Raw genomic sequence first — 15,901 nt, forward strand, 5'->3', positions numbered from 1 at the left:
ATCTCTGTAAGCCTATAACTTTGTTTTATAGTGCTGCACACATATGAATGTGCAGGCATGAAATCCATAAGCTGTTTTAGTTAAGAAGATGGTCGGGCTGAAAACAAACCTCTTCAGTTTTCCCTTTACTTGACACACATGCATCCACTGTTATATAAATTACTGAAAGCTATGTAGCGAAGTACCTTAAATAAAAGAAGATGGCTGTTATGCTATTGTTCAAAGAGACCTCCAAAGATGCCAATATGAGAAATCCACACTTCAGCCTTCACTGGGAAAATTCTGGTTGAATTATGTAGGACAGATCCTAGGAAATTCATGTGCTATTGCCTTTTATTTCCACTGTTCAGAAATGATTTTGCTCTCAGTAAGGATGTCTGGTCCAGCTCACAGCATATTGATTTAGGCCATGATAAATGTAGAAGGATGGGTGAGGTTTACAAAAACCTTCTGTACTAGGTGTAACTTCCAGGAAACAAAAATCCAAGTGAGGCTTCAGTTGTGAAAGGGCAGAGTATGGTAACCATGCTGCATTACTTGTTTCATATGGCATAAATGTGTACTTGTTGTCTAATTGGAGCAAACAAATTCTCATGCTTGTCCATCTCTCTTTCTGTGCCACCCTACCCATGGTTTGTCAGGGTTATATCAAAATGATCCCAAGTCTGGATGGCAACAGCTTTAATAACCATCGTCAATAGAATCTAGGCAGTCTGATATGCATTAAATTAAGGGCCAAAGCTGCTGAACTGATTTGCTAGCATTTAGCTAGCACTTGCCCATGATGTGTCAGGCTATCCTAGCTGGCATTAACAATATGAAAATTCCTATTTTTCTTGTGTGAATCTCAACCTCACCTTGCTTTTCAGAATTTAGCACTATTTCTTGTTCCCATTAGGCTGGAAAATGACTGAGTTGTAATGGTTTAATGGTACTGAAATAATCTGTATAGGGAAAGTGAGTAATACAGTCCCAACAAATTCAGCAAGGGAAGTAACTCTGATGCTAGTTTAATCTGCTAGTGAAACAGAAGATATGGGAATCATAGTCCATTCTTAAACACTGACTGTGGATCTTTTTTTGCTTCACTGTTGTGGTTAAGATGATTGACTTTGATAATTGCTAAGATTATATGTAATCTCCTGAATGCAGTGGGTGTGCTGGTCAAGTTTCATGGGATTCCAACGCAAACCTTTTGGGGGAAAAAAAAGCAAACACCTTCCTATTTTTTCTTGTTATTTCAGGTGGTCTGGGTGTGCTGCTCGTGCATAAAACTGTTAGGGTTTTTCTGAGACTGCTTCAAAGGTATAAGATTTCAGGATTAGAATGTTTAAATAGAATTATGCTTCAACATTAGGGCTTTTAATACTATTGAAGAGCAGAATCACACCTCCAAATTTAAACATAAACCTGTGATGTTTTTGAAGTATATCCTGTGTAACTGTTCCAATGTTTGATACACTTAGATAAAATATTTATCTATTTTATGGCTAGTTATACATTTGAATGGTGTTCTATCATTTGTTTATTGTCCTTACTAATAAATTCACAGCATTTGACCTCCTTCAGCTATTGCTATTGAAAATAGCTATTGCTATTTTTTTTTAATGAAAATAACTTACAAATAGTAATAATGATTCTAAAGCTGCTGGCTTGGAAGATAGGATGTGTGAATTTCAGTCTCTGATGCATGAACTTTTACTTATGTATGCTTACTGAAATATTTCCAGCAGAAAGGATTGAACATCTCCAGTTAATATATTCTCATTTGGTCACTAGGCCACTCACCTGAATGTACAAGGGAGAAATTAATGAAAATCGCTGATACTCTTAGTAATTGTTGCCTATTAGAAATAATGTGGTTTGGTTTTGTCAGGAGGTTAGGGGAAAATCTATCTTTTAATCATCATATATTCTATTTATAGCAAACAATACAAACTATTTTATGTCAAAATTTTGGTGATGAGTGAACAATATTTTGCACTTTTTATCCTTTATTTATTTTTTATCCTTTATTTATATAGGAAAATACAGCTCCTTTATTGATGCCAGAAAGCTAATTATTCTTACCACCCTGTTCCTTAGCTGCAGTTAAGATTTGGCTGCACACAGGTGGTTGGCAGAGTAGGAGTGCATGGATGTCCAGTCCTGTTTGTGCACTGCAAATGTTATTTCCCTGTGTGATGAATGCAGAGGCTAGCTGGGAAGAACTATTAGTATTTTTGCTTTAATTGTGATATGAGTACTGCAATAGTGTGCTACTTCTTCCTTTTAATTGTGCACATATTCGATGTTAAATTATGTCTAGGTTCTCTATTATAAGAGCTTGTAATCTAAACTTTCTAGACAAAATCACTGGCAAACAAAAGACGTGCTTCACAAGTTAATGATAAAATCTACAAAATGTATCCAGGGCTTGGTTTGTTTTCCTCTTCCTTGTAACGCTGTGAAATACTTCTGTTCTTTTTTATCTTGGGACTTTTTAAAGGGTAGAAACACATATGAAACTATTTTTATTTGCATAAGGATTTCAAGTTCAATTCTTTGGAGTCTTATATATCATGTGTATTCTTATATATATGAAAAACATCTGGCTAAGTTTTAGTGTCACTTTGACTTCTTAAAGAGGAAGTAAAATGAATAATCATATGCTTTTTAATCACGATCTCAAAACATAATTCTTGTCTAGCTCAGTCAGTTTGTGGAGTTCCAAAGTAAACTCTTTAATTAACACTGAGACAGCGTAGTGGGTAAGAACACTGTCAAGATGAAATCAAAGAATTTTATTTAAACCTCCTGAGTTATACATCTAGCTCTGCCTCCAACTCTGTGTTAGATCTAAGAGAAGCAAAGTAACTTCTTCCTGCCAATGTTAGAACATCTGAAAGCTAGCAGCATTCGTAAATTAGCACTTTGGTTGCCATGAAAAAGCACACATGAAAAAGGGTGTAGTAGGCCCAGTTACACAGAATAGCTGAATGAGAAGAGAGAACTAGAATTGTCTTTTTTTTTTTTTGTAATGGCTAGCATATACAGGACTGCTTTTAATTGCACTGATGATCTGCTGCTATAGGAGACACCGTCTCAAGCAGATACAATTAAATGCTGTCTAGAAGCCTGATCACTGTATGTTTTCCACCACGTTTAGTTTTGTTTCCATCTTCACTGCCACAGTATTGTTTTTGATGATGAGTTTAAAAGTCGTGCTCTGGTAAGCAGCTAAATTGACTTTGGCAGTATGAATTTTTATTTTTTTTTTCAAAAGCTAAAAAACTAAAAGCTTTCTGTAAACAAAAATCAAAGAATGTCTGGAATTAAAAAGCCAAAAAATGCCTGCCAGAAAATCAAATAAAAATGTTTGGCAATAGAGGAAATTCTAACTGATTATAAATCTGATACCGTGCTCTTAATTAGCATCTACATCTTTGGAACACAGATTGCTTATACACTTTTTCCTCTCTCTTATCAATTAGAAAACATGGCAGTTTTTCTGCATGTGAAGTCCAGTCCATTTCTCTTGTATAGTTTTTAAGAAAAAAAACCACCAAAAATAAATACGAAACCTTGACTCCCTGCAGCCTGAGGTGTAATTTGGAATCCAGCTTTTTGGAAGGACAAGTTTTTCCCGTTGCTGGAGAAGGTAGTGAGTCTATGTCTTTTATTTTAAACAAAACATTATTTGCAACGTGAAGAATTGGTTGCATTGCAGTGTACTTTCAAGTACACTTTCAAGTACACATCTTAAGTGCTATTTTTTTCCTTAGCTGAGCAACTTTTGGTATGCCTGAAGGGAAGTGAATTTTGACAAGCTCCTGATCACTTTAAATTGGGTTTACCTTTCTTCAAGTTTATTTCAAATACGTTGAGGGAAAGGAAAACCAAAAATCGAATGGATTAGGTTTCATCTCCCCTAACTTGAGAAACCTACAATGTAAACTTCTCTGACTGTTCTTTTATATCAGTGAATAGATACTGTATGCTCAGGATGCAGTTATGTGTCTCCTAGGAAAGCAAATTGCACTCTAAAAGTTCACTCTTCTTTCACATGAATACTGTCTCTGATGATGATATCTGCAGTGTAGGTCTCTGCTGCTTGGTCAGGTTTACCTTCAGCCATTTTTGTACACAGCTTCTGCAGCATTAGCTGTGTCTCAAAATGAACTATCTGCCGTTCTTGCTACTGTCACAGCTCTTTTTTTAAGACTTATACTTGGTATTTTTTCATTACAGTCTTGGGTTGAATGATAATTAAAAAAAAAAAACAAAAAAAAAACAAGAAAAAAAAAAACCCCAACCCCTCCAAATACTATTAAAACAGAAGAAGCAGTGTTGTGAATTGCAAGTCAATCCTCCATTGATTTCCTGATGATCAGCTAATTCTCTTTGCACTCTTGGGTGCAGAACTGTCCTGGTCAATCTAGATAAAATTACTCTTTGCTTGGGTTCCAGTTATTCCTAAACAAGCAAAAACAGCATAGCAGTTTTTCAGTGCAGAGCCTCACATTTAAGTTGCACCTGTGTATTGGGTTTTAAATATACTGTGTCTAATCAGAAGCTTAATTTGCTCTGTAAGATGGAGAAAGGCAAGATACAGGCTTTAAAAATATAAAACATGTATTTTATATATATGCTTGTGCAGGTTTCTGGTGGGATAGTCACTAGCAGGCTGTGTGTCCTCAGTCCAGCATCACTCGGAGCAGGGCACAAATGAATCACAGAATCACAGAATCACCCGGGTTGGAAGGGACCCCAAGGATCATGTAGTTCCAACCCCCCTGCCTAGCAGGGCCACCAAACATACATATTCAGATCAGGTTGCCCAGGACCCCGTCCAACCTGGCCTTAAACACGTCCAAGGACGGGGCATCCACAACCTCCCTGGGCAGCCCGTTCCAGGGCCTAACCACTCTCCTAGTAAAGAACTTCCCCCTAACATCCAACCTAAATCTTCCCTCCTTCAACTTAAAACCATTTCCCCTAGTCCTGCTGTTGTCAGCCCTTTTGAAGAGTTTACTCCCCTCCTGGGTGTAGGTTCCCTTCAGGTATTGATAGGCTGCAATGAGGTCACCCCGCAGCCTTCTCTTCTCCAGGCTGAACAAGCCCAACTTGAATCATGGATAAATGTATAGTATAGGTTCTGCATCTGATCTGTAGCAGCATCTCAGGTTGCAAGAAAATCACTCCATGTAGGGAAAGCAAAAAAAAAAAAAAAAAAGCTTCTATTTTTATTTACTTTGCAAAAGTGAACACCCTGCAAGTTGCAAGATGAATCTGGAAGATTTTTATGAGGAAACATATATAAGACTTAATGAAGCTTGTAAGTTGTTAAAATGGTGAGGTGATGATATGCGTAGATACTCTGTGTATGCTTTAGTAATGGTACGTTTTTTCACACATTACGATTTTTAATAAGGGGCTTTATCCTGTTGGCCTAGTTTTTAATGAATTTTATTTGCTAACCTCAGTTGAGTCTGGTCTGTCACAGGGAATGTCATTCACAGATCCTTCTAGATAGCTCAGATACCCACTTTCTAGTGCTTTCCAGCAACTGAGAGAAAACTTTGTATGAGTTGAAATAAAGTCCTTAGAATTCCAAGCATGCTGCTGCAAGTGAAATGATTGGAAATTTCTGTGAAACGTTGGTGTAGCAGCTTGTGGCCGGATTCAGAATATGTGGAAAGTAATTTGCTATTTAGCCATCTAGCCACAATAAAATCATAATCAGTTGGGAAGAAGAAGCTCTCATAGATGCCCTCAAAACATCACAAAAAGCACTCACACAGAATGGTGTCTGACATGGGAAAGTGTGTGGAGCAAAGATGTGTCACTGAATTCCTCCACGCAGTAAGCATTGCACCCAACGTTGATTGAAGCTTGCTGAATGTTTCCAGAGAGAAAACAGCGGATATGAGCGCAGCGCTGTGGTGCATTTCAGCAGTGTTGACAGTGATGTGACGTTCTGGCTGGTCTTACAACCATCACACCATGAAAACAAATGCATCTGGCTCAGCTCATCCATAGGTTATGACCAGCACATACGCCCTTTTTTAATGGAAAGGTTACTTTTTGAATCTGACAACAGTTCTGTTTATCCTAAGCAAGCTCATCTTCATGGAAGGTTTGCAGTATTTGTCAGTTATTAACCCAGATGAGAATCAATATTACTGCTCCCATGAACTTTTGTTTTTCAGAATATGGGAATGTCCAGCTTGATTTAAATAAATAATAATTTTTAAAAGTTTGCAACCTAATAATTCCAAGAAAATATCAGTTGATGAGTGCAGTAGGCAAAAGCCAAGGGGTTTGACTCTAAAACCATTTTCAGTATATTCTGTTCAGATGGAAGTGTTGATAGAAGTGAGTGGGATTTTTCTTTCATCTAGTTGAACTGTAAATCCTAATGAATCTCTAGGTCCTTTTTTGTTGTTGGAAGTTCCTTCTCTTCAATTGCTTTGAAAAACAAATATTTCATCTTGAGGACGCAGCACGGTGCATGCCTTGCAGGCATTCCTTGGTGTAGCTGGCTGCTTAACTCCATAATCATTTTCTTTCTCTCTTACTTCTCCAAGGAAGTCTTGGTATCACAGTCAGCTTATAGAAAGGCAAAGGAATACAAAGTCTTAACTTCCCGACCAGCATAAGGGAGGGCCATGGCAAATAATGCACAATCAGGTATGAGACACAAGCTAGTTTGTTTGTCATAGTCTTAAAAATGTACAGTCATGGATTTTGTTTTCATTCATTCAGGGAGGTAGTTTGCTGCTTACAGGCGTTGCATTTGAAGTGTTGTGTTGATGTAGGTGCTTTCCAAAAGTTTTTCTAAACTGGACTAAGGACAAAATTCATCAACATTACACGAGCTTCCTTTCATTAATACATAAATTGCAGTCTGAGTGTTTTAATTTAACAAAAACAGGCAAAGTGTTGTTACTTAGATTGTCAGATGCTTGATTTTCACACCATGCTAGGAATATGTTTTCTTTAATGGGTCTGCATTATTGTGAATTTTTAGTTCACAAGAAACCGATGTAGGCAAAATCATTAGGAAGTGTCTCTGCTATTTGTTGCTCTCCAGCACTTATGAAAATACCAGATAAATAGAGGAAAAGTTGCAAAATCATCCTGCTTTCTTGACTTAAGAAAAGGATTTATCAGTCAGGAATTTAAGATTATTTTTAGAAGGAGAGGACAGTATACAGAAGAGCTAAGATAAATTTCTGGAATCAGAAATCAAAACTTTTGAAATCCTGTGTAGATAACAATTCAAAGTTCTGGAGTAAGACCTCTTTGTTTGCTTGTGCTGCTTTGGAGTAAGCTGTAAATTAACCCTCAGTGTTAAGAATTAAAACTGTTAAGAATTGAGTACAGCTTTTGTGCCTCATTAAGATTCAAAAGGCAACAAATGATGCAGCACGAGGGAGCTCAGTAATTTTTGAAGCTTAGAATGTTAGTGTGAGTTCAGTTTCCTTTTCCTGTTTGTACAAGTGTTTGAGAATAGCTTGGTAGTTTGAAGGGGTGGGAGAGGAGGCAGATGTCGCAAGGATGTTTTTGTAAAGATCAAGATCATCCTTCATATCGTCGGACTGGGCAGATGTCAGGGCTGAAGGATTTCTGTTTTGATCATATGAAATAATTGGACTTTTAATCATTATGAATTTCAGAAGGAAGGCATTGCAGCCTGCAATTATTATTTCCCCTGCAAAGTCATGTCTGCATCTTGTGGTGCTATCCTGAAAACGTTATGAGTGCTGTCAGCAGAAGATCAAGTACAAAGACATGGAATGGTGGAGCAGTATGTTGGTACTCCATGTCCTTGCCAGCTTCCTGTAAGTCATAGGCATCCTTGTCAAAGCCCTGATTAGTTCTGGGTATTCTTCTATTGCAGCTATAACCAGCTGAAAAAAAAAAGAAAGGAATATTCTTCACTTTTGATACCAAAACCCCCAAACTGTGCTCACATCCACTCTCTTGTCTCCAGAAACATTCAGCAAGCACTGGTGACTGTCAGTGGCTGCAATTTTTCTGCGTGGAGGATTCACACCTTTGCTTCGTACGTACTTCCATGTCCAATGCCACTTTGTCAGACTGCCCCTCTGCTGCCACCTGTCACATGACAACAAAATGTAATGGAGTATTGGTAGGAAGGTTCAACTTGTACTGCCATATCACCAACATTTCACCTCTGATGCGTGGAGCCATTGGAATAAAATAGGAGACGTTAGTTTTGAAGCAGCCCTCGTATTTTTACTTCCTCTTTAAGAGTTCTGTTGGAAAGGTCTCAGTGTTTGTGTTCAGTGGTTCTGGTCAGATGAAAGTTTGGTTTCTGCCCAGCAGTATTTCTAGCAGGACTTCACCTACGGGCTGGAGGAATTAGTACAGTTAAGTATGATCCTAAGCCAGAATGAGCTGTTCGTAACAGCTCATCCTTTGGCTGCACTGCCCTATCTGTTTGTGTATGATGAATGATTCCGTTTTTATTATTGAGTTCTTCATACATTAAGAAACATTTTACTGAAATATTTTTTTTATTCCCCTCTATAGTCTGGCTGTCACATCTCTTTCAACACTTTCTCGACTGTCAAAACTGTTTATTTCAGTTAATCTATCAATTAGAATATAGCAAATTGCATGGTTTTGGGCTCTTTTACCTATTTACATGCACATCTCTTCCAGGGTCTTTGGTAGCTTCTGCTGTGAGAGGGCTATATGCATGGATACACAGATATGCATGTACTCAACACCAAGGTGGAAGGGAAGATAAAACTGTATTTTTCTTGTTATTCATATGAAACTTTTTAAATGAAGTAAAAATATGCAGGAACAGGAAGTGTTGTCTATATTTCTGCCAGCAGCAGCAGGGCTTTTGATTAAATCAGGTTTCATTGTACATGTGTGGCATAGACGCTGTAGAATTAACACTGCAGTAGTTTTCTTGTTTGAAGTTACTGTTCACTGAGGCATCACTGTTTCTTTATCTTCACAAAGATAACTGCTTCTCATCACTAAGCCTCCTGATGGCATTATGATCTGAACACTTTAGATGTATACGAAGGGCTGTGGTTTTTTTTCTGTCCTCAGTAAGATTATAGATTATGGGTAGATTATAAGGATCACACACGTTTCTATGGATCTAATCCAAGTGTAATTGATGGATGTACCACTTGATTAAGGGCTGGGTGCACATCGAAACAGGCTGGCAACTTCCCTGTAAAAAATTTGTTGAAGTTGTGTTGTCTGTAAATTTTGATTTGAAATTGTAGAATTGCTAGATTTGAGCCAGCCAAATAACCCTGTACTTGGAGCAGAAAATCTGCTAGACTACCTGCCTTTTTTTGAGGTGGGAGCGTGGTAGAAGACAGAGGTAGTGTCTACAGCCATTGAAACTGCCTCCTTCAATGTTTTTTGACCATACAAGCTAGTAAAGTTCAACTGTGACCTTGTTTAAGCTTATTCCAAAAGTGAAGTCATTTCTGGCATGCAAAGCAAGTCGTTGAAGCTTTAAAATCATGGCTCTATAAACTGTGTTCTTCTGCATTACAAATAAACTATTAGTAAGCACCATTTAAGACATGAATTTGGGCTGTTTTGTTTCAACCCGTATGTACAGTTCAGAAGGTCAGGCATTACCGCAGTGTCTCTCCTGTTATTTTAGGGCTCTCGTGTTATGGTTGGCCCTGATCACTTGGCATTTGGTTTCAGTTAGTTTTTCCATGGGTTTGGTTTTTTTAGAATAGACACATAGGAAGAAAAATCCAGCAAGTTGCAAAGTTCACAAAGGCCTGAGGACTGTGATCACTTTTAGATGCTAGCAGTTGAAAGGAGATAAGCATCTCAGCTTAAGGGCTGCGACTGTTTAACCTAAATATAGTGAACCGAAGTTATGGAGAAAGCAAAATTTGTTGTGGGTTGTGGGGTAAGGAGAGGCAAAAGGAATATAGAGGCAGTTGGTATTGTAGTAGCTGTGGATTGCTTTCCTACTTGTGCCATTTTTTGTTCAGTTGCTCTAAATATAGAGGTAAACATGCGAAAGTGGAGAAACAGTGCTCTTCATGGCAGTATAGTTCAGTAATTAGCTCAATAAATAATAAGAAGAGTGGAAGAGGGATTTCCTTCAGGTTAAAATGCTGACCCCTTGATCCCCAGCTGTGGCTCATCATTTAAACTGGCGTTTTTCTTGTTGCTGTGGTTTTTACTGTAAGATGTTGTTTTTAACCTCTGTGTGAAGACCTGTGCAGCAAATGTAGGCAGCCTTTGTTTAAAGAATGCCTGGGGGTAAAGTGAAAATTCCAAGGACTATATTTCAGAATGCATGTGGCTGTTTAAATGATCAAATTCTTGTATTAAAAGGAGTGTGTGTATCCTACGTTGCCTCAGGGTTTATAGACTTGCCATCTAATTCATGTGGTAAGATTTTCAAAACTGGGAACTGCTTAATACTAAAGAAAATGTTACTCTCCTTCCTAAGACTGCTTTTGAATATTGAATGAAATACATTAATGCCAGCATGAAAGAGGTGCATTTTCTGTAGCTGTGCAGTGGTAGAGACTGGCTGCTTGTGTATAAATACTAGTAGGCATGAAGGAATGTGTATTTGTGTCTTTTCAGTCATGAAGAAGTTTTAGATACATGTAAATCCAGCAAATGCACAACTGCGTAAGAAACTGGTGGAGGTGGAATCCTGGAAGATAAAGTTTAGTTAATCTTTTTGGACTCTGCAAACAGTCTGCTGTCAACAGAAATTTGATGCTGGAGCCCTACCAGGACTGTGCCCAGAGGTCAGTGAAAGACAAGAAAACCTAAATAGAAAGTGCAGATTAAGCTGGTAAGAAGAATCTACATCTCCCACTATTTTCTACACCTGAAAGAGTGTTTATGGCTCATGCTGATTTATGGCTCATTAGCTAATTTTGACAGGTTTTGGTATAGTCAAATTTCTTTAAATACGTGTGACAGTATCAAGGCTTGGGGTTTGGGTTTGTTTCAGATTTCAGGTCTTTTATGACTCTTATTCTAATCCAAATTAAAACTGTTTCAAGACTGCACAATTTTGATAATGTAGATTTATCATATTCATAGCAATTTGAGTGTATAAGGACTGAGATTTACAATACTAGTAGCTCAGCATCTTTTTGAAGACATCTTATGTCTTCCATCTTTTTTCCCAGCACTTGCATGACCACACAGTTAAACATAACTTCTGTTCCAGAGAAAAGCACAGCAAGGATAAAATAATGTCTACTAAAACACTCCTGGCTTCTCTCATTGCAGTATCACACTGAGATTAAAGATAGAAAATTTCATGTTCTTGTGGAATAGAGTGATTTATTCTCAGTTTCTACTGAAAGTAAAAACAATTGTGAAGTGTTTCCTATCAATGTTAAGGAAGGTGGATATTAGTCTAGGTGTGTACGAGAAAGAGATGGTTAAGGTTACTACTTCTGCTTGCTGTGGAAAGATCACAAATGTCTTGATGGAAGATATGGTCTGTAACACCTGCGTGAAGTTGAGAGGTTCACTGTACTTTGGATGAAGGATCCTGTTGAAATCAACGCTTCTGCTTTTTAAAATCCTCCCATACATTTTCCAGCTACCCGTGCATCTTACGTGCCTGCTCATTCCTTGTGTACTCCTCAGCCCTGCTACCTCCAGCATTAAGTAGCCCTGCCAGCCAATGTTTACTCTTTTACTTGTATCACTAGGGAGTCCGTAGACCCCGAATGTTTGTAAGTTGTGTAGATCCTCGCTTGTTTACTGCACACAGATTGTCAAATCAATAAGCAACATATGCTACTATCGCAGTACTATCACAGTATAAAAGTGTAAAATATTTGAAGGATAGTGTCTAACCCCTGTACATGCACATCCTTGTGATGTGGAATACTTTGCTTGATTTTAAACCAATTTCTGAGTGAAGGTGAATTTCTAATGTGCACAAGTTTCTCTTAATCTTTTGCTGATTTTCTTTAATGTTGTAAAGCATGCTGTTGAGCAATACGAAGTACAGTTTGAATGCGGAATGTTGTCCCAAGACAGTGTTTATTATATATGTTCAAGGAGTGTGACAAAAGACCTAGATCATCTCTTGCTTCTAGCTAACTGGACTTGGGTGACTACCAGAGGAAATTACTCAGTGAAAATCACAATCATAGTCCAGCAGACAACTGCTGTGGCAGTGGAGAAGTACTGCCATAAACCAAATGCAGCACTGCATAATGAACTGTAGCTGCTTTATCTGAATAATGCTGGCTGACTCTACAGTAATGTGAGGATTAAAACTGGGAACATAAGTATTTCCTTGCGAAGGAAAGTAAGAACCAAGCCTCCAGAAAGAAACAAGAATGTCTTTTAAAGTTATTTTCTATTTCTACCTAGCGTTGCTTAGTTCAGCAAGGTTGGCTTACTTGACTGAGGCCCCATTAAAGTGTACTTTACTCGGTGTCACCTAGAGTTTAAGAAGTTCAGGAAGAGAGCAGAAGAAATATTTTTGTGTGCTTTCAGCAGGCCTCTGCAGGGCCTCAGCAGTAAGGGAGCTATTGTGTGCAAAGGGCTCGATCTGTTGGATGGAGCCCATTAACCTGGGAGGGGAAAAGGGAGCATTGCAGTTAATGGCAGGAAATCTACTATTTATTATCAGTCAAAACTTAAAAATACGTGTAAATCTCCAGAGAGAACAAGAATGTAAATGTAGCATCGCATTCATTAAAAAGTATCTCTGCCCAACTTCTTTCCTGCTTAGCAATATGAAGTACTAAGACCCTCTTCCATGCTTTCTCCTTTTTGCTAACTTGCATGACTTTCAAGTAATTTTTCCTCTTTTCTTGTGGTTCTTTTTTACTTCAGTAAATCTCCACCAAATATTGGACACAAAAAAGCAGGAGAAAAGAAATACCACAGCCTTCAATTTCTGGAAAAATATCTGTATATGCAACTAATTTCCTTAAACTGAAGAGCACTCTTATTTACTTAGTGTATATTTGAAGCTGATGAAGTTTCAGTGACTATCGGTCTCTGGAATGAAATATGAGAAATAAAAGCTACTTGAATTCATGGAAGTTATTAAGTCTTAGACTTTGTTAGCTATAGACTGTAGCTGTTTTAAGATTTAGTATGAAGTGTTCTTCAGACATCATCATCCTGATGCGTTGCAGAAGTGAGAATGTTCACCTTGTACAGGAGAGAAAACATTATGGCTAAATATAATTGGCCAGATGATGAATTAGGTCTAAGCTTCTGAATTATTGGGATTTGGTTAGGCCTGCTATGGTATTGGGTAGGAAACAGCACCACAGAGTATGGCAGCTGCCATGCCAGGCCTTAACAGAGTGCTCTGTGCTAGAAATAGTCATGGGAATGAGGCTGTTGTTTCATTCTTTTATCTTTTTATGTATCTCTGGCTACTGCCAGTCAGAAATCTTCTGATGAGATGAATCCATTTGCTGAACTGGAATTGTTGCCAGGAAAGATTCAACAATCTAGCTGAGTTTTTTGATATTCCTATTCTGCTATTTCTCTCTCGTTCTCTCTGTTTTTTTTTCTTTTAGAAATTCAGCGTTGAAATGCAGCTTTTGCTCAGATAAAGGAGATGAAAATCTGAAGGAAATATTCCAAAAGGGTGGAAAGCAAAACTGTTCTCTCACGCCTATCTGTTCTTCTGCATGTGATTTGTCTGTGGACATCTTCCCTTCCAAATTTTCAGCTCCTTTTATAGTGAGGAAAAATATTTGAATTCTTAAATGCTCACAGGTTAGAGAAACTGTTTCCCTCGCTGCTTCCCCTGTAACTGTGGAGTCCTTGTTTGGGGACTGATAGCACTGGGAGGACAGCCAGGAGGGACACAATTCAGTGGGGCTCCAGCTGGTAGCAATGCTAACAAAGGAGGTGCTCTGAGATGCTTTTGTTTTACTATCATCAATGTCCCATTGTTTGCCAGGATAATTGCCCAGTTAATCCTAACTGGTCGGATAATCATATAAAGCTGATGTCCAGTGTAAACAGGAGACAGTATTCTTTCTTTATCTTTGCCAGGCATTATATTCCCTAAGTTTCTAGCAACCTCACCGGATTGGCCTTCCATTGTTTACTACCAGGCAATTTAGGGTGACAAATTAACATCAGGGACATGGGATCAAATCCTAATCTCCCTTACTATTCAGGTAAAGTTTGTGGTTTTAGGGCCTAATTTTACTAGATCTAAGGATTAGGTCTAATTAGATTGTGTTCTGTATTTGTAGCCACCCAGAGTTGGCATTGCTAACTTTGAAACAAATGCTTTCAGAAGTTCATGCGTTAACAAGCCTTTTTCTCAGCTCTAATAATACTATTCTAGCATCTTTTTATACCCACAGTAGAGAGGGCAGTCCCTGAGTAGTAACAGCATTTGCTACATAAAAATCTAATTATTACTTTGGCAAATCCTTTAGAAAGTTACATGCTTTACTTGGCTTAACAACATTTGTATGCCTGTCAGCTAACTAATTACAGTTATGAGAACCAAATCAAATAAGTGTTTTATAGTACCAAAAAATCGGGTTTACCTTACCTCCTCTTTTTTCCCGTGAGCTTTAGGATCAGGATTTTCTTTGTGTCCCTATGTTCTTCCTAGCCTTGCTTGCTTCCAGGTAATCGTGCTGGAAACACATCTGGAAATTAGGTTCTGTATAGTAATATTTCACTACTGGGCCTGTTAGTCTCAGATAGCAGATCCCTGCGTACTCTGATTAAGGTACTTTTAATGGGCACAAGGTCATAGATGCTCTCCTTACTCCAGTTCTCTCACTATGGTTTTTCTGGTGGTAGGTGGAGTTAAGACAATGGTGGAAGTGCCAGAAACATTCCCTACTATAGCCTAGGGGAACTATTTTAATGTGCCTGCTTTTCCCACTTAAGTTAATGAGAAAGGCATGTTACAGAAGGCAGGAAGGAAAGGCATTCAAAGAGGAAACTTCCTAAATGACCTGGTATTTTACGAAAGACTTTTTGAGAAATGTATCTGTCTGTCTTCAAACACCCTCTGCTTTTCCTTCCAGATAACATCTTGTCCACAAAGAGAGCACAACTATTTTTACCTTCATTAGATTCAATTTTGGTTAACTATATTATCACCTGTTTTGTCTGGATTTCTAGCTGGAAGGTCAACGTGATGCATGATACAGTTTCATTTATTTGTTCCTGTAAATCTTCCTGCTACCTTTTAACCGTGACAGTTTAGATTCCTTGAGTCATTTTACAAAGTTTCAGAAGTATGTTCAGGAAAATCAGTGAATCCACTTTGTCTCATGCATCTCTTGGAGGGTTTGGCCTTATGTGAGAGAGAGCTTTTGAAATTTGTGCCACCAAAATACATCGACATTGCCTTTTGTCATTTGGCTCTATTCTAAGTCGCTGTCAAGAAGATGACAGTGTAGACTGCTGTTTGATAACTTTCTGGAATAAGAGGGACTTTGGAAAAAATAAATGGTTTTTTGTGGCTTTTTTTGTTGGTTTTTGGGGTTTTTTTTTTTTTGCTTTTGGGAGGCAGGTTTCCCTAGATCTAACTGCTCTTTCAAAGTCTCTTAAGGCATATAGTTCTAGTTTTCTCTTAGAACCCATGCTGACATTTAAAGCAGCTCTTCTGCAATAAAAGACTTTGGCAAGTTTTCACCAAATCAACTTCACAACTCTACTGAAACTCTGCCTGTAAGGCTGATTTGTATTGGACTGGCTTGGTTCTCTTTTTGTGTTTGGCTTTTCTGAATTGTGACCTTCCCCACGCCATAGAAGCTGCATTTCCAAGGAGTGGCAAGAACACGGAAACCCAAGGCATAGGCTGGCCCAAGGGTCCCAGCTGAAGCAGTAAAAGAACTAGGAGTCTTGAAAACTCTCATAGCCACTGAATAGTTCTGAAATAAGGTTTCTTCGAAGT

The 15,901-nt window shown here is 38.2% G+C and overlaps 1 protein-coding gene across 2 annotated transcripts in view; it reads left to right on the forward strand.

Moving 5' to 3' along the window:
• The window catches only part of CCDC34 (coiled-coil domain containing 34), a 68,311-nt gene that overhangs the window by 23,012 nt on the left and 29,398 nt on the right, over positions 1–15,901 (forward strand). The window contains exon 8 of one of the 2 annotated variants that reach the window (XM_048948269.1): positions 10,606–10,775. The exons of the other annotated variant lie outside the window; for it this stretch is intronic. The gene's annotated coding sequence lies outside the window, so the exon portion shown is untranslated. The remainder of the gene's footprint in view (positions 1–10,605; positions 10,776–15,901) is intronic. 2 annotated transcript variants of the gene reach the window in all.

The sequence above is a fragment of the Lagopus muta genome, chromosome 6 (genome assembly GCF_023343835.1).
Source record: "Lagopus muta isolate bLagMut1 chromosome 6, bLagMut1 primary, whole genome shotgun sequence".
Lineage (NCBI taxonomy): Eukaryota > Metazoa > Chordata > Aves > Galliformes > Phasianidae > Lagopus > Lagopus muta.